The sequence below is a fragment of the Ambystoma mexicanum genome, chromosome 2p, assembly GCF_040938575.1.
Source record: "Ambystoma mexicanum isolate Mex_15411 chromosome 2p, UKY_AmexF1_1, whole genome shotgun sequence".
NCBI classification, from domain to species: Eukaryota; Metazoa; Chordata; class Amphibia; order Caudata; family Ambystomatidae; genus Ambystoma; species Ambystoma mexicanum.
In genome coordinates this window covers 1,113,512,194-1,113,537,302 of record NC_090923.1, presented here as the reverse complement: position 1 = coordinate 1,113,537,302, position 25,109 = coordinate 1,113,512,194, and the positions used below count along the sequence as shown (strand labels likewise).

Below are 25,109 nucleotides of genomic sequence, written 5' to 3'. Positions count from 1 at the left end.
GTACCAGAGAAGGAAGGGCAGACTGAAAGGGAAATCAAGAGAAACATACATGAAGTTACAAAACTACTCTTTGAAGACGATTGAATTGATGAAACGAAAATTGAAAGAGTTCACAGGGCCGGTGGTTCGGCTAGAGGCCCGAGATCGATTCTTGCATGTTTCCATAACTATCCAGACAAGCTCAAGATTTTGGAGAAGGCTAGGGCTAAGGGTCCTGTGATGTTGGGCACAGCGAGAATTGCAGTTTTTCAGGACATGTCCTCCCTTACTCTCACAAATAGGCGATTGTGTTTGCCTCTGAAGAAATGGCTGACTGGTATAGATAGGGATTCCGATTCTCGATCTCTTTTGAGTTGGAAGTGCATAAGTACAGGCTGGTTACAGAAGAAGAAATCAACAGACTATCAGGAGAGCTATTTGGTGGTGAGGAGTGGACTCTGGGACCATGAGGGGAAAATGAAGGAGATAGATAAGGGCATATTAAGTGTCCCAATGGTAGAAGACTCCCAAGCTCAAGGAAATTTAGGAAGCTCAACACTTCCCCGGCCCACACATCTTGAACACAATTTCAGATAAGGTTGTGATGGCGACACTGGTAGTTTTTGACATGGTTGAGTCTACCATCATGACTTAAAGGAGCGGGGTTGAATGTGAATGATGCATTGAAATTGATTAGCATATTTGGGATACTTAGGAATGGAGAGGTGCTACAGCGGTTTGTTGTTATTGTGTTTGTTGAAGTTGGGGGGGCTGGGATGGGGGCTTTGGAGATTGAGGTGACTATTACTGGGGCCTGGATGTCATACTTATTGTGGTGGTTCTGCACTCGTCTAAGGATGGTTACTTGGCGGGCCGGGTGCCTTTTGGGGGGAGAATGGGATTTAGAATTTATTATATGGCTCTTGAAATGTTAATTTACGGATTTATTCAACACATGAAGTGGCTTGGGTGACAGAATTTGTTATGGCTGCCTTGGGAAAAGGGACTAAGGAAGGCAGTTTGTGGGTATGTACTTTGAATGCAAAGGGCCTCAACTCTCCTACTAAGAGGTCTTTGGTGGCTAGGGAACTAAGAAGGTCTGAGATTGATGTCCTATTCCTTCAGGAGACCAAGTATGTAGAGTCAGGATTTTGGTCCGTAGAGGACTCAGAATGGAATTTACTAAAGTATGGTCTGACTCTGAGGGAAGGGCCATGTTGATCTCAAGTTTGATTAAGAAGCTTCCTGCTCCCACCTGTGAGGCTAAAAATCTCGGTGTCATCTTTAACTCCACACTTTCCTTCTCTCGTCACATCTCTGACGTCTCTAAGAAGTCACATTACCAGCTGCACCTCCTCAAAGGTATTCTTCCCTTCCTCTCCTTCCCCCAGAAGCTCACTGTCTCCAGAGCTCTCTAGACTGGACTACTGCAAAAGCCTCTTTCTAAATCTGCCTGCCTCTACTCTCCGCCTTCTGCAACTCATCCAAAACAGGACTGCAAGACTTGTCATTGGCCTCAAGCCCAGGGATCGTATCTCTCCAGGACTGAAATCTCTGCACTGGCTCCCAGTGGAGGCGGGGATTAAGTTCAAAACCCTCTGCATTGTCAACAAGGCCTTCTGGGGCGTGGGACCTCAATACCTTCAACTCTCGCTTCCTAAATATCTTCCTTCTTGAGCTCTTCGCTCATCCGCCTCCAACTCCCTCAGGGTTAGTCGCTTCTCCAGGGAGGGAGTTGGTGATAGATCTCTTTCTTCTGCTGGGGCTTCCCTCTGGAACAGCCTCCCTGCCTCTCTGAAACTTGAGGAGAATCATTTCCAGTTCCGGAAGCACCTCAAGACCTGCCGCTGTGCTTCTGCTTTCTCTCCTCCTCTACCCTGTTGATCTCGTGGATCAATGTGAAATTGCATTGGTTACCTGGCTACTCTCTGATCTCGGGCCCGGGTCCCCTCCCCACCAGTTGTACACCTGCACTGCCCCCCGGCAACCCTTGCACTCAAGGACTGTTTCTGTATCCCTGCAGCCCCTACTAGCACTTGACACCTGATGTCGGAACTTGCACTTGCCACCAGCTGGCCGTACTTTTATTTATTGTCTTTATTTTTTACTGTTATCCTATTATCCTATGTACTGCACTTCCCCCTCCCCTTTCCCCCTGCACTTTTCCCCTTCCCTGCGAGATCTCAATGGCACCTGGCCTAGTAGGATTGTTGTGTCTGACTTCCCTCTGTTTTCCTTCCCTTACCTCGTTGCGCCTTGAAACACTGTTATGAATGCCATGTCATATCATATCATAAGGTTTACATTTGCCACAATTTACACCCCGAATCAGGGTCAAACGAGATTCCTACAGAGAACCCTAGCGAAAGTAATAAACGAGGGAGTGGGACATCTTATAGTCGGTGGGGATCTTAATGTTTGGATGGATGTCACTCTGGACAGGCAAACTATGCATTCGGGGGGACAGGAATCACAGAAACAGGGCTGCAGGGAGTTCCATACAGCTATGGAACTATAGGGATGCGGGACATATGGTACTATTTCCACTCACAAGAAAAGGGGTTCAACTTCTTTTCTGCCCATATGGAACCTGAACGAGAATAGGCTATTTTTACATCTCATGGGGCTTATGTGATTTGGCACTGGGATCGAGGAGCACCTAGTTAGCTGGTTGGATCACATTATGGTATCAGTAGATATTGGGTGGAGTGGTCTGTGTCCCAAGAACTCTGGAAGTGCAATGAATCCCTCTGGAAAGACCCTGTGTTTAAGGAAGAAATGGAGAATGGAAACAAAGAATTTGTTACCATTAATGACACTGGGTAGGTTTGAAAGAGAAATGTCTGGGATGCTACGAAGGCCACTTGGAGAGGCACGTTGATCAGAGAGGGGGTCTGTAAAAAGAGGGAACACACCCTAATCAAGAATAGACTGCAGAATAAAATAGGAGCTCTGGGAAGGCTAGCACAGTCGTCCACTAGTAGAAGGCAGGACCACATTATGGAGGCTGGAGGTGTGAGAGAAGTGCGGAGACTGTTGGAAGAAGGGAAGATAGTTCGTAACTTACAGTTTCTGAAATGGGGATTTTATGAAAAGGGAGATAAGGTAGAGTTTCTTCATGTCGCAAGGCTAAGGGGATAACATGCTGAGAGATGGGTTTCTGAGATAGAGGTTACGGGAGGAGACGACCAAGGTTTCAGCAGAAAGGATCCAGGAGGCATTTGTCTCGTTTTATGAGATGTTATATGGGAGTAAAGGGCAGGCCGAGACAGAAGAGATTAAGAATTACTTAAATGAGACGTGTCTCCCATTGTTGACTGCAGATGAGTCCTGTGCCTTGGATACTCCAATCACAGGAGATGAGATTAAGAACGCTATAGGCCGCCTTCGGTTGGGGAAAGCACCATGCTATAGGCCGCCTTCTGTTGGGGAAGGCACTAGGTGAAGATGATTTCACCTCTGGGTTATATAAATCGTTCTCGTCTGTCCTGCTCCCTTTTTTGACAACATTGTTTAATGGTATTCTGCAGACCGACAGAGCCCCTGATTCATTTGTCCAGGCCCTCATTACAGTAATACCAAAGGAGGGCAGGGACCCTCGGTCGTGTGGTTCTTACAGCCCAATCTCTCTTTTGAATATAGATGCCAACATATATGCTAGGATCCTGGCAGCCAGGTTAGTGGGACACCTACCAAGACTGGTACATTCTGACCAGGTGGGATTTGCTAGAGGGTTTCAGGGGGCAGTCACTATGAGGAAGTCATTGCATTTGGTTAACGAGGCTCAAGGCTGGCCAGGCGATCCCACGCTCCTCCCTGTTGATGCCGAAAAGGCTTTTGATAGGGTAGAGTGGGACTTTCTAGAGGTAGTGCTTACTAAATTTGGGATAGGCAGGAAATGTGTACATGGTATAATGGTAATCTACTCCTCCCCGGAATGGAAGATACTCACGTTGGTTTGGACTGGGCAGAGGGACGAGACAAGGTTGCCCTCTTTCTCCGGATCTCTTTGTTCTCTGCGTGGAACCCCTGGCCCATAGGTTGAGAGAGGATCGCGAAGTGGAAGGATTTGTGGCGGGAGGGAAAGAATATAAAATTGGATTATATGCAGACAATATGTTTCTGCATGTGTTGAACCCACGGACATCTGTAACGGCGGTGGTTAGTTTGATTGAACAATATAGCCACATGGCAGGGTTTAAAATTAACACAGGCTAACAGTCCTTTTCCCCTTGGACAGAAATAGGGATGATGATATGGGTTGTTTCTCCTCTCTATGAATGAAAATTAACCTGGAGAACACTATGTTACTCGGGTATTATCCACACAAGAGAATTTAGGGGACTATACGAGTCAAATGTCCCCCCTTTGATGTCTGAATTGGATTAAGAACTGGAGAAATGGAACAACATGACGATATATTGGTTGCGATGTTTGAATGCGTTGAAAATTGTGGTTCTCCCTAAGATTTGATACTTATTCCAGATGCTGCCCATTCAGATTCCAGACCCCTATTTCAAAGTAACAAAGGGGGCCCTCTTACGATTTTTGTGGCAGGGGAAGAAACCCAGGGTTTCTAGGGAGCTCCTGAGTCTTCCCAAGGAAAGTGGGTGAGTGGGATTGCCGAACATACATTTTTTACTAGAAGGCCACCCATCTTAGAATTTTGGTTCCATATTTTAGAGCTCAAGGAGACCTACAATGGGTGGGATTGGACAACTATCATCTGTGACCGGCCACTGTAGGAGAATGGGTGTGGATTCCTAGAGCGAAGTTACCATGCAGGATACTGGAACACCCCATTTTGGGAACATTCTGGAGTATTTGGCGACAAAGCGCAGGGTTAAGAGGCGTTACACAATGTGGCCATCGTCGTTGGGACACTTTTGTGTAATGGGAGTTAGGGATGTAATTCCGAATCCAGATAGCTTCCAACCCTGGTATGAAGGAAGCAGGACTAGAAAGGGTTGGACAGATGTGGAGGGATGTTAGATTCATTACAATAACGGAACTAGATGAGGCCTTAGGAAAAGGCTTGCTCTCCATTTTCTCATATTTGCAACTGAAGGGGGTACTAATGAGCAAGGCTTGTAGAGAAAAGATACGGAAGGAGCACACACCCTTTGAGAAGCTCTTAGATACGGTGTCTGATTCCAATGGATTGATTGGTGCATTGTACAGGATGCTGGTGGAGACAAGAAGGGACTCCACTGACAGGTTGAGAGAGCGTTGGGAGAAACATGGGAATGGATCTTGACCCTCAAACATGGCAGAGATTATGCAGGGGTGCCTTCCAGACATCAATTTCTTTTCAGTACCAAGTGCACGCCATTAAATTATTGCACAGATGGCAATATGATACGGTTAGGCGCTCCAGACTGTATCAAAGTGTGAGGCTAGATGGGTCTACAAGGGACTAAAAACCAAGAGGAAGTTTGGGTATTATTGTAGAGATGCTGCTATCTTAATACATGAATTTATATCTAGTTCTAACCTTATAATAGCCATAGGGATGCACTGTGGTAGCCCCAGGGGTTTCCTCCAGAATTTACCCGCAACAATCAGCAGCCACTCAAGATCTGTGTCAAAGAGTGATTCTAATCCATAATTGATCATGGGTACGAGACATTGAATATACAATTGACGTTCCCCCCATATGGAGAAGCCGCTTTGTTTGTTGGTAAACTGGTATATTAGGGCCGTTAATTGAGCAGCTTTCAATTTACGCCCTTGTATGCACTGATAATAACCCCCTTTCATGTCGAACTCCACTCCTAGATATTTGTAGAAAGAAGCATATTGTATTTCAAATGAATGGATATGCATACGTGGTCATGCAATCTTTCCCCTAGTATATACCAATAGCTGGGTCTTTTCACAATTTATCACTAGGCCATTTGTTTCTACATATTGCCACAGATTTTCCGCAGATCTCAATAGCCCATTGAAAGCATGGTCAAGCACCACTATGTCATCCGCATACGCCAATACAAGACAATGTTGAGTGCCTATGTTTGGAGAGTAATTATATGCTTCCTGTATAGATTGGGGAATGTCTGAAACAAAGGAGTTATACAGCAAGGGAGCCGTGATGCATCCCTGCTTCACTCCCCTATTCTGAAAGACAGATTTAGTCATAGTGCCACCAATGTCCAGTTTAAGCTGGACAGTGGTGTTACTGTGCAATAGTTTAAGGAAGTAAAGTAATCCCTCCGGGCATCCCAATTATTGAAGTTTAAGCCACAGTCTCTCTCTGCTGATGACATCAAATGCAGCTTTGAAGTTTATGTAGAGGGCATATAGAGGTGGGCTGTTGGGTTGTAATGCTCTGTTTCTTAGCAAATTCATGATCATCAAATTATGTGTGGTGGTATATCATGCTCTGAAACCGCTCTGAAAGCGGTCCAGGGCTCCAACTTTGTCTGCCCATGCTTATAATTCACATAATAGTAGGAAGGCGAATAATTTCCTGGTACAATCTAGCATGGACAACAGTCTATAATTTCTGGGATCGGTTTTGAGTCCCTTTTTATATATAGGTACCAGAATGGCTGTCTGCCAAGTACTGGGTATTATTCCCTCCCTTATTACTTTTTCGAATAATATCTTAAGTAGGCTTGCCCAGAAGCATGCATTGTTTTAAGTACTATATTGGACAAGCCATTAGGCCCAGGAGTCCTTGATGATTTTAGATTGTTGATTTTATTTTGGAGATCTTCAGCTGTCACCACAAAGGGGGGGGGGTCGGGCTTAATGCTTATTTCTTTGCTCCTACAGGTCATAACTGGCTCATTACGGCTCTCAAGGGACTCTTCCAAAGCCTGGGCACCAATAGAATTGACCAGGGGTTGATGCCTGTTTCCTCTTATTCCCCACAGCAATGCCCATATATTGCGAGTATTCCGTGAGCATAGTACATTAACCGTACGTTGCCACGCCTCTACTCGCTTTGCCCTTTTCCGCAATTTTAGTTAAAATCGATATTTATTTTTTAAGATTCTCGTGGCCTCATGTAGTGAAAGCAGTGAATTGCAGGTTATTTTGGCCAAACTTATATCCATTCTTAGTCGTCTTTTGGCATCTCGAATTTCATTATTGAAAGGGGCCCCAGCTTGAAAGTCTTTTACCACCATATGGGACCTGGATGTAGCATGAGCCCCCGAAAAAGAGTGACTCTAGCTCTCAATTTCCTCTATGGTCATGGCCTCAAACATAGGGGGGAGGTTAATATTGGGATTGAGGAGGGTCTGCCCTGCTTTCAAGATGTTATTTTCAGACCATACTATTCTTGTAGCGGTTGTAGGTCATTTGGTCGAAAACCAAATGATCGAATGCCATTTGATCAAGAGTCAAATGGTCGAAAAAATGGTCGATTTTTTAATATTTTTTTTTAATTTTTTATTTTTTCGACCATTTTTTTTCTGGCCATTTGACTTTCGATCAAATGGTCATTCGATCTTTTATTTTCGACAATTTGACCGGACAGCCCTTGTAGCGGCATGATTCTCTAGCATGTTCCCTGTTTTTATGACATCAGGAGTTTGTTCCACGATACCAAAATGCATGGATAATGTCTCGTGGTCACTTCACTCGTTTTCGGTTATTATCATATCTTTAATGAGGGTCGCCACTTCAGAGCTGCTAAAGATATAGTCCAGGGTGCTCTTAGCAGCACCTGCTTTCCAGGTATATTTTCCCAGACAGTCACTCACTGTGCAGCCATTATTTCTAATTCGCAACTATTACAAAAATGTAGCCAGCCTTCCCCTTCTTTGTCCTCAATATTGTGAGTCATACGGCTCCGGGGCTGCAATAGCATATTAATGACAATACCACTACCACCCTTGATGTGACAATTGAGAGCTCAGCAACAATAATAAAATTACTCTTAGACTCACTCATACATCCAATGACTTAATAGCTTATGCAGTGCTTCTTGAATAGTTTATTTATGTTGCTCCCCCTGGTGAATTTTAGAGATTAACCAGTAGCAGTCTTTCCCAACCCTCATTAATCATGACCATCACTTCATCTGCATTAACATTGTCTTCATCCGGTGTTGGTATCTTTCTTGCCCTTAATGCTATTGATACCCCAATCAGCAACCCTCCATACTGCCTTCCTCGTAGGCATTTCTTAGCTGCTATTTGGTACAATGTGAATCCATCCATAATAATTGGAGATAGCAACCATCTCTCTTGGAGTAAAAAGAATGAATGATTAGTGATCATTGGTAAGGATCCATTCTCTGATATAAAGTGCATAAAACCACGAGTGTTCCAAGTTAATAGGGACCAAGCTCAATGTTTTTGGTACCGCTAGAGGTAAGGTCAGCCACTTCAGCATCGTTTGTATATCACTGATTATGGACCTCTTTACCCACCTGTAATTTGGGTTTTTTAAAATGTTTTGTTTCTTGGTAGAGTATCCTTCTCCCTTACGTCCAGACTTCTCTTATGTTTTCGCATTAGATGTCCAGTAGCTAGGACTTTACAATGCAATGATGTGACATTAGGGTTGATGCCATTTAATGGTTCTACAGAATTCAAGTCCTCGATCTTATTACACGTAGCTGAGCAATAAGATGCAATTTGGTAGGTATTGCTGATCTTGGCAGCGATCTGTTTCTTTCTTTTTGATTTAAATTCTTTGCGGGGGCTGGTCCGCCTCTTAGCAGGGAGATCCCCATTGGTCACCCCACCTCCTGTGGCCAGTATATCACACATACATCATGAAATAACAACAGACAACTTTTGTAAGGTTATTTGGAATATACAAGGTCACAGTTTATTTGGAGCAACAATAAATTTGGGATGGCCCCAGCCACACATTACATTACATCAGCTAAGGGTGAACCGTGTCACCCTATCTGCCACCGGCAAAAGCTGAACACGCTTCTGGTTACTACCAGGCAAACACTGGTTACTACCAGTAGGACACTTTGGAGCACTGACAAGAAGGTTGTTGGCTAAAGCCCTAAAAAGGAGAGTCTGTACCGTACACAGATTTGGCTCGAGCCCGGCCAATCCTGAGCCACTGCCGCTGAAGCTGCAGAGCGAAACTCCCTCATTGGCTAGGACCGCCCCGATACTCTGCCACACTTTGGGGGTGGCTTTTGTGTTTTCTCCAAACTGCATTGATAAGCCTCTCTCCCACTATACAGGTGTCTCAAACTTAGCAGGGCCTCTGTGCCCAAATTGCATTGTCTGTTCTCCAAACTGCATTGATAGCAGGACCTCTGTAACCAAATTGCATTGTCTGATCTCCAAACTGCATCGATAGGCCTCTATCCCACTATACAGGTGTCTCAAGCTTAGCAGGGCCTCTGTGACCAAATTGCATTGTCTGATCTCCAAACTGCATTGATAGGCCTCTATCCCACTATACAGGTGTCTCAAGCTTAGCAGGGCCTCTGTGACCAAATTGCATTGTCTGATCTCCAAACTGCATTGATAGGCCTCTCTCCCACTATACAGGTGTCTCAAACTTAGCAGGGCCTCTGTGCCCAAATTGCATTGTGTGTTCTCCAAACTGCATTGATAAGCCTCTCTCCCACTATACAGGTGTCTCAAACTTAGCAGGGCCTCTGTGCCCAAATTGCCCCGAGGATCTCCAAACTGCATTGATAGGCATCTCTCCCACTATACAGGTATCTCAAATCTAGCTCACTCGCAAATTTAGCTAACAGTCAAGTCACCAGTGAAATACGGTGGGGGGTCACTCTGACTAGGGCCTCTCGCATCACAAGGTGAAAGTCCAAGCTGCTCCCGTCCAAGCCACCCTCCAACCAGCAGATACCCTTCCCAACCCACACAGCCTGCTCACCACAGTGAACCGCGATCAGGGAGACGGACAGTAAAGGGAGCCACCGATAACACCCGACTTAATAACCCTTAGCACCCCCTTCCCCTCCTAGGACAGCGACTGAACGAGTCGCCAGCTCCGGCCGGGAAACCACCTACAGACTGAGCCCAAACTAGTAGCGGACACCCCCTCACCCGCCACTACACCACAAGACCACAAGACAACCAGACCAAAGCAGGACCAACTAGACGTCACCAAACAAAGACTAAACAACTCTCAATCTTACAATGCAGCGCAAAAGACCCATTCCAAGGAAAAGACGAAGAGATAAAAGAACAAACACTCCAGAACATCAACCATAGACTGGACCCCCACAGAAAGGAACACAAACCGAAGCAACTCTGAGAGAAGAGAAAAATCCCTCTACCTAACTCCATACCTCGCAGACAACTGGCCACCACGGCAATCCAACCCAACATTAGAAGCAGCAACATCAAACAACCTAACACAAGCAAGTAGAAGAAGGATGACCAACACAAACAACAAACAGACGACTGACGCAATAACCCCCTACATCACCAAAGCAAGAGGAACTTCCAATCAACAACCACAACTCCTGGAAAACAAACGCGATGAAAATACAAAAAACCCAAGACAAAACCTAGAAGAACTATTCGAAGATGCTGACACCCCGAATCCCACAGCCCAACAAGTGACAGACCAGGAAGGAAACCTCAACACCAAACAGAAGACGACCTCGACAAAGCCCAAACCAAACAACACCTCCAAACTTCACTGCAATCTAATAAACGCAAGATCCATGTCAAAACACTCAACAGAGATCTTCGACCTACTCGACGACAACGGCATTGACATCCTGCTCATCACAGAAACATGGCTGGACGACAACTACAAAATCACACTCCAAAGCTGCCTTCCGACCGACTTCAAATGCCTACAAATAAACAAAAAAAACAAAAAAAACAAAAAAGGAGGAGGCATCACTGTAGCATTCAAAGAACACCTGAAAATAAAAACCGACAAACCACTCAACATCCTCAACTGCAAAACCATGGTAATACACCTAACAGCGAGCCCAAAAACCATCATCACATTCATCCTGGTATACAGACCGTCAACATATGATGCAACATTCGTCAATAACTTCATAGAAGCCATCACCAACTTAGCCATCAACCACGAACAACTAATCATCCTGGGGGACTTCAACATCTGGTTTGAAGACAGCCACGCCAACTCCCAAAACTCACTAATTGAACAACTCAGCACCATGAAACTACGACAACTAGTCAAGGGAGCAACGCACTCGGCAGGACACACCCTAGACGCAATTTTTGCCAAAGAAGAACTCATCACCTCGGCACCTCCGATACAAATACTGTGGAGCGACCATCTCGTCATCCCATTCGTGATCACTCTGCCTACCCAAGCCGTCATCCAACATCCGAAACTCACAACCACCACCAAAAGAAACTGGAAACACGTCAAAGAAAGCAACCTATTCGAACAACTGGAATTAACGAAACCCTCAACTACAGAACTGGAGCTAGCGGACCTAGACGGGAAAGCAGAGATACTGCACAAATGGATCGTGGATACAATAGACAAGATTGCCCCAGAAAAACCGTTCACCCCATCAAAAAAAAGAGCAATGGCAAAATGGTTCACCCCACTATTAAACGACATGAAAAAGGAAAACAAAAAGATGGAATTGGAATGGAGGAAAGAATACAACCCAGGGAAAAAAAACACTGTACCAGAAACAGATCCGCGCATACAAGAAGGAAATTCAAAAGGCAAAGAGAAGACATTACGATGAAAGAATCAACAATGACACCAACACACAAAAAGAAATGTTTAGCATCATTGAAGAAATGAGAAACCCACCAGGCTGCGATAACACCCCAACCCCCCTCAGAAAAACTATGCAGACCTGGCAGACCACTTAAAAAAAAAAAATCAATGACATCCGACAAACCATACAAAAGCGACCAACCAACCACAACACACAACCCAACGGACCTAACACGCAACCACAGCACAAACTCCAAAGCTTTCCTGAAATATCATCAGAGGCATTCGCAATGCTGGTAAAACGAAGCAAGTAGCGGGATTACCCATGGACCTCTGTACCCCAGACATCTACAAATCAATCCTCGCACAAGGATCGCCAGCAGAACACTATCAACAGGGACTGTACCGAAGATCTTCAAATCAGCATACATCAAGCCACTCTTGAAAAACACAAGTGGTGACGTAGATGACCTTTCCAACTACAGGCCGATCTCTAACATCCCCTACCCAGCAAAACTTCTATAAACCTATGTATATAAACTAACACAAGAACACGTAGAAAAACACCACCTGCTGGACCAAGCTCAAATCGGTTTCAGACCAGCGAGAGGAACAGAAACACCACTACTATCCATCTGGGATGACCTCAAAACTAACGCAGACTCAAACACTACCTCAGCCCTTATTCTGCTCGACCTCTCCGCAGCCTTTGACACAGTTAGGCACGACACCCTGACCAAAAGACTGGAAGCCATAGGCATAACAGACACTGCACTACGCTGGACCAAATCATTCCTAGCACACAGAACAGAAACCGTATGGATAAAACCGTTTCAAATCCACTCCACGAGTTAACGACTGTGGAGTGCCACAAGGATCCTCACTATCTGCACTATATTTCAACATCTATCAGACTCCGGTCATCAGAATCTTCAAAAAATACAACATTACATGTTACAACTACGCAGATGACACTCAGATCATCTACAAAATCAAAGACACCGATGCCGACCACTCAACCCTAACCGACTGTCTAAAAGAAGTCTTCAACTGGATGGATGCCAGCAACCTGAAAATCAACCCAGGAAAGACAGAAATCATGATCGCATCCAAAGACCAAGAGAACGAAACCACCATCCCATGGCCTACAGAAATGGGAAACGCACAAACACCATTGAAGGTAGTAAAAAATCTCGGAGTCCTAATGGACAACACCCTAACCCTGGAACCACAAATAAATGCAACAGTGAAGAAATGCTTTTTCCTCCTCCACACGGCAAGAAGAATTCTACCTTTCCTCTCCTTCACGCACAAAACACTCACTATCGTCGCCATAATCATGTCAAAAATCGACTATGCAAACAGCCTCTACCTCGGAATACCAGAATACCTCCTGAAGAAACTGCAACAGATCCAAAATGCAGCAGCAAGACTACTCCTCAAACTATCTAGAAGAGACCACATCACTCCAGCCCTAAAAACACTACACTGGCTCCCAGTAAAACATCGCATCACCTTCAAAACAATGTGCATAACGCACAGGGCAATCAGCGGACAAGGAGCAGAATTCCTACAAAAGAAAATAACAGTCTACAAACCGAGACCCCTCCGATCAAGCAACAAAATCCACCTGGAACTCGAACCATACCTTAAGAAAAAACTTGGAGGCACCTCCTTCTACCACTTAGCCGCAAAAACCTGGAACAACATCCCAAAAGAAATAAGAAACACTGAAGATCACCTAAAATTCAGGAAATCACTAAAAACCTGGCTCTTCAACACCACAGACTAAATCTGGAAACCAAAACCGGAAAAAGGATGACTAAACCGGAAAGGACACGGACATCCCCGACTGTAACGCTCACCTGACTCCCACGGAGGCGCTGGCCTGGTTCGCGCTGCTGTGACTTCTTCTAAGGTGATGCGCAGGGTTCGGAATACGGACTCGACCGGGCCCCCAAATCTGGCTTGTCTGGCTCGCAGAAGTATCCTTCTGTAGGCGAAAATAGGGGATTAACTGTCTGCGGGTAATGCAATCAGCCTCCCACTTTCCCCTCTCACCATCCTCGAAACCCTTCTGCGATTCCTCGTAGCGTCTCACCTTGGGGTCTGGAAGGACGAGCTCTCCATCCTGCTTCTGATGCAGGGGCGTGTTGGTACCCAGTTACTTCACTGGATTTTCGGATTGGTGAGAACCAAACTTGCTTGGCTTCCAGGTAAGTTTTTTGATAAGAGGTTCCCCTTGTGTCCATGCATTAATTTAATAATGCTAGTGTCTTTTTCCCCATAGGGGCCGGGGTACGGAATGCCGGGGAACAGGCACCGACCCGAGATGAGAGGTGAAATCCTTGTAGAAATCAGGTAAGTCTTTAATGAGCGTTTTTTGGTAATGTCTTTTCATTCGCTCATTAACGCTGATGTCTCTTTTTCCCCTTAGGGGCCGGGGTCCGGAAATGCCAAGATGCGGCGCGGACCCGAAATGAAGAGGGAATGAATCAACAGGTAAGTCTTAACATGGAGATTCAGCTTTCCTTATTCCCTTCTCTCTCTCACCTTTTGTTCTGGTCTTTTTCTCCGTAGGCGCTGGGGCGTGACTGCGAATCCGGATGATCGCTGCTGAACATGGAGGCCCCTGTAAAGGTGAGTGGAATGCGGCGCTGCAGCGATCGACGCGATGAGCATTTAAATAAAAGTTTTCCTTTTCAGGATTGTCGGCGAGATGTCTCCGGGATGCGGATTTAGCAGGTAAGGACTTTTCCTTCTTCTGTTCTCTTCTTCTCTTCCTTTGGTGATCCAGGATGCTGGCAGGCGTGGCAGAAGTCAGGATGCAGGAGTAGACACGGTGAGCGTCCAGCTGCTAGATGCAGAACAACGCGAAGCACGTGTGGCTGTTCGGGTGGGGTTTAAATAGCCTTGGAAGAAGTTCCAGGTATGTATCCTTCCTCCAATCAGGTATGTATCCTTCCCCGACCACGCCCGGATGGTAAATTAGTCCCACAGGTAAAGTAGTTCCTTTCAGGCCTCAAGGAGGCCGGGATCCTGCAGCATGGTCTGCATCAGGTAAGTGCACCCAAGCACTTCCATAATGAGCCTGGCGCCTATGGCGCCAGGACTGATGTCTTTTATGAGCCTGGCGCCATAGGCGCCAGGACACTGTCCAAAGGGCCCCTATATGGGGTTGCTGGGTCCTTCCTTGGGGACTGGATGTCCGCTTTCGGGGACGCAGGGCTTGAACCGGCTCCCCGGGAGCGGGCATCATGACACCGACCCGAGAGGGTAACTCCCATGGCACCTGGACGGATTACACCGGATAGACTGGAACACAGGCAGCATGCACAGAGATTGAGTCAGCTACCCCAGACAATCCCACCAACACTTTCACCCGCCCCTTAGTTACCGCCAGGTACCACAGAGGTGTGGAATTGTCAAGATATTGGCAATCCCCACACTACCTGAGAGGTTGACATTGGCAGGTGCACTGGCCACAGGAGTATGAAGGGAGGATAAGGGGAGCTATGAGAGATCATGTTAGAGGTGGGGGCCAGAGGAGTAAGGAACCTTATATGCCAGTCGGATCCAGATCAGGACAGATCAGCATCAGGGGAGACTACGCAAGCCGAGCGTCTCAATTCAGGATAGAGACGCAAACTAACCAACCCTACTAACAATGTCTCTTTCTGCATACACCTCTCAAACTCCAACCAAACACAACCAAAACCTACAGCACAACAAACCGCACAAACTTCACTACACTGCAACAACAAAACAAAAACACACAGTCTTGCACAACAGTACACGACGACTACCGGCCGCAAACACCCCAGGCCCAGCCAACGGACCCACCGGGCTGAGGCCGCCAACAGCACATCACTGCTCTCTTGCACTTTTCCTGCCTCCTCCCACTAACTCAACCTCCTCTCCTCCTTCGCAGCCGCCAGAGCGCCAGGGGACCACTATGGTGGTGATAGTGTGCGGTACAAATTGTCCTGTTCAGCTTTGGCTCTTACCCCTTCTTCCTCCCCACTCTCCTCACCTGTCTGGTAGTCCTGCAATTCTTCAGGTTTGAGGTGGCGACGTGTGCAATAATCTCTCCTTTCTTTAGAAGACATTTGCCTACCACGAGAGGAAGCCACAGTGAATGCTTGAAACTAGCAGTCCTGGGGCTCCTCTCCCATAGGCAGGTGGCAATGGAAAAAGCCCCACAGGCAGAAAAAACCCTTTGCACGCTGGGAAAACACGAATTCCAGGAGTCTTCCGGTATTGTTGATCGGAGGTTTTCCACGGATTGGAGAAAGGAGATCTTGTAAAGGGAGACCGTGGCTCAGAGGAGGAGGAAAGAAGCCGTGAGGAGCGGTGGCAAGAAACTCTAAATGCAGAGATGAGGAGCGGAAAGAGTGACTCGTTCCGGGAGACCTGAGCGAGCAGAGTAGCAACAGGACTGCAAGGTAGGTAGCGAGCGGGAAGAAAAGAGAAAAGAGAGGCGGCTCGCAAGGAAGCGATCCGAAAAGGAGTAACAGAGCGGCTTAGGAGCCGTGAAAGCAGGAAAACTAGCGTCATTCACCCAAAGGCAGCAAAGCTGGTAACTAAGGGTTTGCAATGCGGCGATCGCTGGGAGAGGTGTGGATAAGTACCTTCCAGCGACCGCCATCTTGGATGACAACTAGACCGACAATGTACGTATGATTAAACAACGTGCTGGGACGATCGCCTACGCACGAGCCGCCAACGCGGAAGCAACCGCCAATCGGCTCGGTGGCGTATGACGGTATGCCCCCTTCCAGTGCGGAGCACTCCGGGTTTACCAGGGAAAAGTCGATTGAATCGACTTAACAACCGAGGTGCATGTATGTGGGAAACAGGTTCCCAAGAGTCCTCCGACTCAGGGTATCCTTTCCACGAGACCAGGTATTCCAAACGTCCCCTGTAATATCTGGAGTCGCGAATGGCAGATACTTTGTATTCCTCTGTATTACTGGAACCCGGGATAGTCTGTCGGGGAACTGATCGATGGTAAGAGTCCGGGACAAAGGGCTTGAGAAGAGAAGAGTGAAAAACAGGATGTATGCGACTGAGAGTGGAGGGTGATTTCAACCTGTAAGAGACAGGGTTAATCTTGGATAGGATAGAAAAAGGTCCCAAAAAACGAGGTGAAAGCTTAGAAGGGTGAACCCATCTCGGTAAGAATTTAGTAGAGAGCCATACTTTGTCCCCTTTCTTCCAATCAGGACAGTCTTTCTGATGTTTGTCTGCCTGTTCCTTATTCCATCTCATACTCCTCTCCAGACTGTGTTTGGCAGTCATATGGGCCTCGGCAATGGACTGGAGTACTGCTCCAGTTGTGGGAGAATTGGTAGAAATTGGAATAATGGGAAAAAAGATCGAGGATGTACTCCATAAGTACAATAAAATGGAGTAAGCCTGATGGCTGAGTGTGTGGAGTTGTTGTATGTAAACTCCGCTGTTGGCAATAAGGACACCCAGTTGTCTTGGTATTGGTTGCTGTAGCATCGCAGATACTGCTCCAAGGTGGCATTTAGTCATTCCGTCTGGCCATTAGACTGAGGGTGGAACCCAGAAGAAAGAGCTCTTTCAATACCAACTCGGGAACACAGAGCCTTCCAGAAGTTTGAGATGTACTGACTGCCTTGGTCCGAAATAATCTTGTCTGGTAAGCCATGCAGTCGGAACATATCACGTGCGAATGTCTCCGCCATCTTGGTAGCCGTAGGTAAGCCCGGTAGTGGAGAAAAATGTGCCAATTTGGTTAAAGTGTCTATCGTCACCATTATGCATGTACAAGAATCAGACTCTGGTAGATCTACAATAAAGTCCGTAGAAACGAGTCCCCATGGACGCGTAGGCATCTCAGTTTTGGTTCACAACCCTAAAGGTTTACCAGACGGGTATTTAGCTCTGGCGCAAATCGGACAGGCTTTGAGATATTCCTTGATGTCTTCTTTCAACTCCGGCCAGAAGAACATTCTAGCTACGAGGTCAAGGGTGTTGTGTACTCCTCTATGGCCGGCTGTTGGTAGGTCGTGACACCAACTAATAATCTTTTCACGCCAAGAGCCGGCAGGAATGTACAGTCGGTTGCCATAAAACACTAAGCCGTTCCTCTCGGTATAGTTCCTCCCTCGTTGGCCTAGAAGTTTTGGCATTTCGGACGTCAAAGCGGTCTTGACTTCTTGAAAGAAGGTATTAACAAGTCCCAGGATCTTGTTCCTTTTAAACATGTTTTCCCGGGGAAGGGGGATACCATCACCAGAAGCATCCTTCCGAGACAAAGCATCAGCTACCCTATTGGAGGTACCGGGTAGGTAGGTGATATGGAAGTCATATTGGGCAAAAAAGTAGGCCCAACGAGCTTGTCTCGAGTTGACACACTCCATGTTTTGCAAGACTTTCAGATTTTTGTGGTCCGTTCTTATGAGAAAAGGATGTTGTGATCCCATGAGTAAATGTCACCAATCTTCACAATCCTGTTTTATAGCGAGTAGTTCTTTCTCCAGAACTGAATAGTTCAGATGGCTGGAAGACAGGGTCTTTGAGAGATAGGCTACAGGATGTTCAACTCCCTCGTAAAATTGTAAAAGGACTGCCCCTATGGCCATAGCAGATGCGTCAGTCTCAACGATGAACTGCAGATTTTGGTCACGATGGCGAAGAATGGGAGCGGAACAGAACAGCCTCTTTAATTTCCCAAAACCTCGTTCTGCATCTGGTGACCATTGAAAAGAGCCTGTGTTCTTCCTGAGAAGTTTTGTGATGGGAAGAACAATCTCCGAGAAGTTGGGAATGAACCTCCTGTAAAAATTAGAGAGTCAGAGGAATCTTTGCACTTCCTTGACATTGCCAGGAGAGGACCAACTGAGTATAGCAGTAACCTTGTCGGGATCCATGGAAATTCCTTCTCCAGAGAGAATGTATCCGAGATAGGGAACAGATGAGACTGCAAAGACGCATTTCTCGGGTTTGACCAAGAGTTGGTACTGTTGAAGGCGCTCCAGGACCTGTTTGACATGAAGGATATGTGTTTCCAAATCTGATGAATAGATTAGAATACCATCCAAGTAGATAATGACTGTCACCAGTAGCAGATCAGAGAATATTCGGTCCATAAATCGCTGAAATATAGCCAGTGCATTCACCAAACCGAACGGCATTACTCTGTATTCGTACAGCCAGAACAAGGTGCGCAATGCAGTTTTCCACTCATCCACTTTCGCAATACGAAGCAAGTGGTAGGCGTTTCGGCGATCAAGTTTGGTAAATATGCGCGCCCCTTGTACAGCCTCTATAATCTCCGAAATAAGCGGCATGGGGTAGCGGTCTCTGATGGTAACCTTATTAAGGCCCCTGTAGTCTATGCATGACCGCAATTCGGTGGAATCTCTCTTCTTGATGAAAAACAGAGAAGCTCCTGCAGGAGACTTGGAAGGCTGTATAAGACCATTTTGCAAGTTGGCATCCAGATAGTCCCTTAAGACATGTCTCTCCGTTTGGGTTAAGGAAAACATTCTGCCAACGGGAACCAGGGCATTAGGTTCCAGGTCCAGAGTACAATCCTCTGGTCTGTGTGGAGGTAATGTAGCAGGTCTCCGTTCCTTGAAGACGTCTTCTTGGCGTTGCAATCTGTCCTGTTCAGCCTTGGCTCTTACCCCTTCTTCCTCCCCACTCTTCTCACCTGTCTCGTAGTCCTCCAATTCTTCAGGTTTGAGGTGGCGACGTGTGCAATAATCTCTCCTTTCTTTAGAAGACGTTTGCCTACCACGAGAGGAAGCCACAGTGAATGCTTGAAACTAGCAGTCCTGGGGCTCCTCTCCCGTAGACAGGCGGCAAGGGAAAAAGCCCCACAGGCAGAAAAAGCCCTTTGCACGCTGGGAAAACACGAATTCCAGGAGTCTTCCGGTATTGTTGATCGGAGGTTTTCCACGGATTGGAGAAAGGAGATCTTGTAAAGGGAGACCGTGGCTCAGAGGAGGAGGAGGAGGACAGAAGCCGCGAGGAGCGGCGGCAAGAAACCCTAAATACAGAGATGAGGAGCGGAAAGAGTGACTCGTTCCGGGAGACCTGAGCGAGCAGAGTAGCAACAGGACTGCAAGGTAGGTAGCGAGCGGGAAGAAAATAGAAAAGAGCGGCGGCTCGCTAGGAAGCGATCCGAAAAGGAGTAACAGAGCGGCTTAGGAGCCGTGAAAGCCGGAAAACTAGCGTCATTCACCCAAAGGCAGCAAAGCTGGTAACTAAGGGGTTGAAACGCGGCGATCGCTGGGAGAGGGGTGGAGAAGTACCTTCCAGCGACCGCCATCTTGGATGACAACTAGACCGACAATGTACGTATGATGAAACAACATGCTGGGACTACCGCCTACACCAGAGCCGCCAACGCGGAAGCCACCGCCAATCGGCTCGGCAGCGTATGACACAAATGTCCTTTAACATTAACATTAACATATTACATGTCTTATTTTCCAGCAGGTTATGATCACTTGATGTTTCCAGTTCTTCTTCGATTGAGCTGGTACTAGCCATATATCTAGACATAGTCCTCTTGCGTGGTGTAGAGAATTTGTTTTCTTTAAGCTCCAGACTTTGCGAGAGTTCTAAATCTTGATTGTCGCAGCTTACCAGGGATATCTCGTTTGACTTTTCTGGGATTATCCAGCTTGTTAATGTCGCTGGGCCTCTTGCATTTTGTTTTTTAGATCTGGTTGCCTTTTTACATGCTCTTTTTGATTTCTTGGAAGAGGGGGTGCGGTATCAGGCAAGGGAGGTGCCACTACACGTGGTATATTCCTAACCGCTGCCTTCCTTGCTAATCTTCTCTGTTTCCTAGAATAGAAGACTACTGAGTTTTCATTAGTGTCTTTGATTTCCTCTTCAGCTGGTAGAGGTTCCAGAGGGTCTTGCACAATTTCCAGAGGATCTTCTCCCCTTTCTTCAGACAGCTTTGCTGCTAAAGGTTCCAGCAGATTAAGATGTAATACTGTATTCAAATGAATACTCCTGCATAACTTCAGGAGGATTTTCATGGCGAATTGCATCGATGCCATGGAGGCTTGTAAATCTGCCAATGCTGTTGCATTTGTCAGTGTGGGTTCCAATTTACCCGATCCTTCAATATCAATTGCTAAGTTTGGGGATGCTGAGAGTCAAGCAGATCTTTCCCCTAATGGCGAGTTGTCAGCCAGTTGGAGCACCTGCGCTTCAACGATAATTTCTTCCCCTCTAATCATTGAATCCTTATTGACAGTAGATGCCATAGATCTCTCTATTGACAGGCAGGGATCTAGAAGGGAATTATTATCTATATCATCAAAGTTTGTAATATCTTGTGGCTGACTGTCATTGTGTGTTGCCATAGAGTCCACTTCTGGTGGGGCCACAGTTTTGTCCTTTCATTTATTTTTAGGAAATAATACAGGTATAGAGTACCCTTTTAATTGGGTACCGTTGCGGGCCTTGTTTGTTTCCGATTAGTATTGTCTACTGAAGTATCCTTCTTGGCCCCACCCCTCCTCAGGTTATAACGGTGCTTTGAGGCTTTTGGTTTGGGTGCCATTCCTTAAACAATTACGGTTTGTTGAATGTCAGTAAATAAATGCACAGCGAAACTGAATAGCACGGCGGCTTTTCCCTGAACAGTCTATCCAATTGGGAGTCCCAGGCCTATTATGTTAACGTGCTATTCAATTTTATGTGGCTTCCAAGCCTCTTAATGAGCCAGGGTTAGAAACGCCAGTAGCATTTCGAAAGTACCTAGTTGCCGCATATATCGTCAATCATGTGCTGAATCAATGTTTTCCATGATTGCTCACAGAGCTATGGGATCTAAAGGGGCGGGCCTCCAACAGTCTCCTGTAACTCTCAGTGTTTATGTAAATATAATGCAGCTTACCCTTACTGCCTTTGATTGCGGTTTATCCATCTTCTCCAAGGTCCGGGGGCGTAGGTTTTATAGTAAGTTCTGCCACCTCAATCGCCCCGAGTGACCACAAAGGACCACTTCCAAACCACTTGACTCCGCGTGTGATCTGCGCTCGAATGGTGATTAAATGCAAATTGCAGGATTCTCGGGTCACAGGCTCCTTCTCTCAGGTTGCAATGGCAAACAGGCTCCAACTCAGGCACGAAGGACCACTTCCACACCACTTGACTCTACCTCTGCCAACTCTGTACGGGTTGTAATGAACACAAGTGGAGGATGGTGCCTGCCCACCTGCTAAAACAGAGTTGACTCAAATTGCATGTAATGTAGTATTTGTGACGTGAAACGTCTATGTTATTACATAGAGTCCACAATTTGGCCAACATAAATCCTTTTTTTAGGGCGGGGGCTGTTATGATGTGTTATTGTAATCTCGTCCTGTTATGCTAGCACCCTATGTATGCTGTGTATAATGTTGGTGACTGAAGTTATTGGCAGCTCAGGGGAATGTTGGTGAGTGTTCGAAAAGTGTCAGTTGGGGCCTGAGCTGGGGTGTGTGAGGACAGCCGGCGGGTATACTACATGCTCATTGTCCTGTACTATAACCCAAGAGTAACTGGAACCCTAACTTGTAAATATGTATAATAAAGACGACCTAGTTTCATAACAAGTGTCTCCACAGCTGGTCTGTGTCTAGTCTCCATCTGCCACGATCAACCTCAACAGAAATGGCGACGAGGATGGACATGAATGGTCTGGTTGATCCGCTCAGGCCCTGCCCAGGCCCTACATCCAAAAGGAGAGGTGCACCCTAGTCCTGTTGTTGGACAACCTTTGGTTCCCTCCCTTCGCCATTTCTTTTCCCCACCTTCTGGTGTGTTGTGTTTTGTTTTGGGGAGTGTTTTCCCCTGTGGGAATGTTTGTACTAGGGTGTGGCATGGCTTGGATTCGAGTGGCAGTTTTGGATGAGAGGGGTTTTGGTTTGGTGATTGGGTTAGGTTGCGGCAGTGGGTCTCTGGTATGTTTTTGCAGTGTGTACTTTTTTGGTATGTGAGTTTGTGTAGGAAGGGGGATGTTATGGTGTGTTATTGTAGGTGTGTCCTGTCTTGTTGGACACTATGCTGTGTAGAATTTTGGTGACTGAAGTCATTGGCAGCTCAGGAGAATATTGCTGGCGAGTGTTCCAAGAGTGTCAGTTGGGGCCTGCGCTGGGGTGTGTGAGGATGGTCAGTGGAAGTGTTGCATGCTCCTTGTCCCGTAATATAATTTAAGAGTAACTGGATCCCTAACTTGTATATATCTATAATAAAAACGAATTGGCCTTATAACAAGTGGCTCCACAGCTAGTCTGCCACCATCAATCTCAACATAAATACCGACGAGGATGGGCGTGCGTGGTCTGGTTTATCTACCCAGTCTCTGCATCCAAAAGGTGAGGTGCACCCTAGTCCTGTTGTTGGACAACCTTCAGTTCCCTCCCTTTGCTAATTCTTTTTCCCCGCCTTCTGGTATATTGTGTTTTGTTCTTGGAGTATTTTCCCCTGCAGGCATGTTTGTGTTAGGGTGTGGCAGGGCTTGGATGCGAGGGTGGCAGTTTTGGATGGGAGGTGTTTTGGTTTGAAGATTGGTTTAGGTTGTGAGTCGGTGGTGTGTTTTTGTGGTGCGACAGGCAGTGTACAGGTTTCTTCATTTGATATGTGAGTTTGTGTAGGAAGGGGGGATGCATACATGCCAACATTCCCGATTTAGGCGGGAGACTCCCGATTTTTGTGTGAAAAATACTGCTATTTTTCACGTTCTCCCGCCTAAAATAATTATTTGCCCAATGCATTCCTATGTGGAAATTGTTGTTGGCATGTATGGGGATGTTATTATGTGTTTTGTAGTTGTGTCCTGTCCTTCTGGCCACCTATGTATGCTGGGTAGAATGTAGATGACTGAAGTCATTGGCAGCTAAGGAGAATGTTGGTCAGTGTCCCAAGAGTCTCAGTTGGGGCCTGAGCTGGGGTGTATGAGGATGGTCGGTGGGTGTGCTGCTTGCTCCTTGTCCTGTAATATAATCTAAGAGTAACTGGAATCTGCCAACATCCATCTCAACAGGGGCATGACCAGATTAAAAAAATTCAAAACCGGGACATGGCAACTAACATAAAAGTATGACAGTGGCTGTCAAGGCACTACACTTCGGTAGCTGTTGGAGGAGGGTGGGGAGGGGGGTTTAAGTGTTACTGTTGGAATAAACATATATAATTAATTTATCACAAACTACCCCCCCCCCCCCTGCCATTTCCTCTGTGCGAGATTTTGCACTCCAGCCTGCCAGCTATGAAGACCTTCTACCAAAAACCGGGACCACTGGGTTTTCCAATGGAAACATTATCTTGAGAAAGGGGGACAGAGCACAACATTTCAAACAGTCCCGTCAAAACAGGGACGTCTAGTCACCATACAGAGGACCCCTCCGCAGAGGATGTGTATAAACATATGCTTCACTTGGAAACGTGAAGACTGTAGGAACATATGAATCTATAATCCGAAATAATGTCACTCACACATAAGTTTGTGTTTCCTTGTAACCTCTATAAAGTTTGAGCAGTGTGCGTTCACCATCATCTCCACATGCGATAAATAAAAAGTACTTATTAAGTTTTGTGTTTTACGCGAATAGCACTGGGAATACTAGAAAACGTGCTGGACACAAGCAGGAAAAGCGAAACTACAACTTCCGGACTCCATTGTAAAGTGTGGTTAGCTGGGTAATTTATGACACGAGGGCATTTGCTATGATTCGCTCCCAAGCCCTGTATAAGTGTTAGCCCCTGTACTTAGTCCCCACCTCTCCTTAAGAGTTATAATCCATTTCGCCACTTTCTCAATCATTGGTATCCTACGAGCTCTGTCTTCACCCCAGAGTGCTCTCACTACTTGGCTTTCTCACTACGCATGCGCCGCAGTACTTAGCGCCCCCTTGCACACTTTGCCATTGCTCACCTGAAGCGCGCTCTCGCTGCCCCTTGAGTCGTTCTCGCGTGCAATGATGCTGTGGCTGCGGGCGGGCGCGCGCCGGTAGCCCCAACTGCCACAACCGAGCAGGGCCACGCCTCTCAGTGCCAGCCACACACCTCGTGGGCGGCAGCACGCGATTTAATCCCGCCTCTTTGTTACGAGAACCACGCCCAGAGAAAGTTCAGCCATTCCCAAATATAGTTGAGAAAACTCCTTTCACATTGATTGCACGGTTCCTACTTCCTGACTATCGAAGGCAAACCTCTTCTGAAATCTTTCGTCTAATTGGCTGAAATAAAGGGGTGGGGAAGGGTTAAGGATCCACCCTTTATCGGGAGCGTGCCTCTTAAATACCTCAAACCTCTGCAAAGGATGTCCAAAGGGACACGTGGAAATAAACATCCAAGTGGACGCCGTTCAGAATCCAGTGTAGTAGACAAGGAAAATAACCTGTGACAGGGAATCTTGAACCTTGGTCAAAGGGTGCACATGTTAATGTTAAAGGTATTGTACCACTCACTATCACCACCGGAGTGGTCCCCAGGCGCTCTGGCAGATCTGAAAAGGAGGATGTGAG

General features: G+C 46.5%; 1 protein-coding gene across 2 annotated transcripts in view; it reads right to left on the bottom strand.

Annotated features, from left to right (window-relative positions):
• LOC138567171 (early endosome antigen 1-like) overlaps positions 1 to 24,706 on the bottom strand; it is a 1,584,277-nt gene extending 1,559,571 nt beyond the window's left edge. For both annotated transcript variants that reach the window (XM_069645141.1, XM_069645140.1), the window contains exon 1: positions 24,518 to 24,706. The gene's annotated coding sequence lies outside the window, so the exon portion shown is untranslated. The remainder of the gene's footprint in view (positions 1 to 24,517) is intronic.
• Positions 24,707 to 25,109: the final 403 nt, after the last annotated feature.